Below are 799 nucleotides of genomic sequence, written 5' to 3' on the forward strand. Positions count from 1 at the left end.
CAGGCAGGCAGGCAGGCAGGTGAGCAGTTAGGAGCCAGCAGTCCCGGATTGCTAGAGGGATGTCTGACTGCCAGTTAGGCCTGATCCCTGTAAACCAGCAGTAGGGCATCCTTCGAGGGGTGCCAGATTGGAGAGGGTGCAGGCCGGGCTGAGGAACACCCCCTCCCCTGTGCATGAGTTTTGTGCACCGGGCCACTAGTTTGATAAAAGTAGCCAATTATTGAAACAGAAAGTCAATTAGTTTTCTTCCTCCTGTCCCCGCTTTGGCCAGTCTGTCATTCTTGTTGTCCCTCTTTGACCTCTCGTAGCTTTTATTATTATTTTTGCCCTATTAAGAAGTTCACATTCAGTCTCTTGACTTTCCTTATTTTCACATGTGTTCAGGGTCCAGATGCCACAGTTTATTCAGACTAGCAAGAATCTTTCTATAACAGTCGATGACATCCATTCTAAGGTACATATTATTAGAAAAGCAAATTGCAGTAGGCCACAAGGCACATTTGTTTGTCCATTTTCTGTGCTAGTTAAGAAAGGATTTAGAATCCTGCACACCGTTTTGTGTTGCCCATAGAAAAGATTATATAAATTAATGCTTCTCACACTTGAATGTGGGTATGAAACTCTGGGGACCATGTTAAAATGCAGATTTGGATTCAGTCGATGTGGAGTGGGGTCTGAGGTCTGTATTGCTCCCAAGTCCCTTGGATGGAGGCAGATGCCAGTGAAGCATCTCAGGCACATCTCCAAGCCCCAGAGCTAGTAGTGACTCTGCACAGCAGGGGCTGCCCTTCATTAAGAG

General features: G+C 46.4%; 2 long non-coding RNA genes across 2 annotated transcripts in view; both read right to left on the reverse strand.

The window, feature by feature from the left end:
• LOC107184130 overlaps positions 1–526 on the reverse strand; it is a 2926-nt gene extending 2400 nt beyond the window's left edge. Inside the window, exon 1 of the long non-coding RNA XR_001514953.1 lies at positions 197–526. This is a non-coding gene — a long non-coding RNA (uncharacterized LOC107184130). The remainder of the gene's footprint in view (positions 1–196) is intronic.
• LOC102754932 overlaps positions 1–799 on the reverse strand; it is a 3865-nt gene that overhangs the window by 2462 nt on the left and 604 nt on the right. The window lies entirely within an intron of this gene.

This window comes from Myotis davidii, unplaced genomic scaffold (assembly GCF_000327345.1).
Source record: "Myotis davidii unplaced genomic scaffold, ASM32734v1 scaffold2344, whole genome shotgun sequence".
Lineage (NCBI taxonomy): Eukaryota > Metazoa > Chordata > Mammalia > Chiroptera > Vespertilionidae > Myotis > Myotis davidii.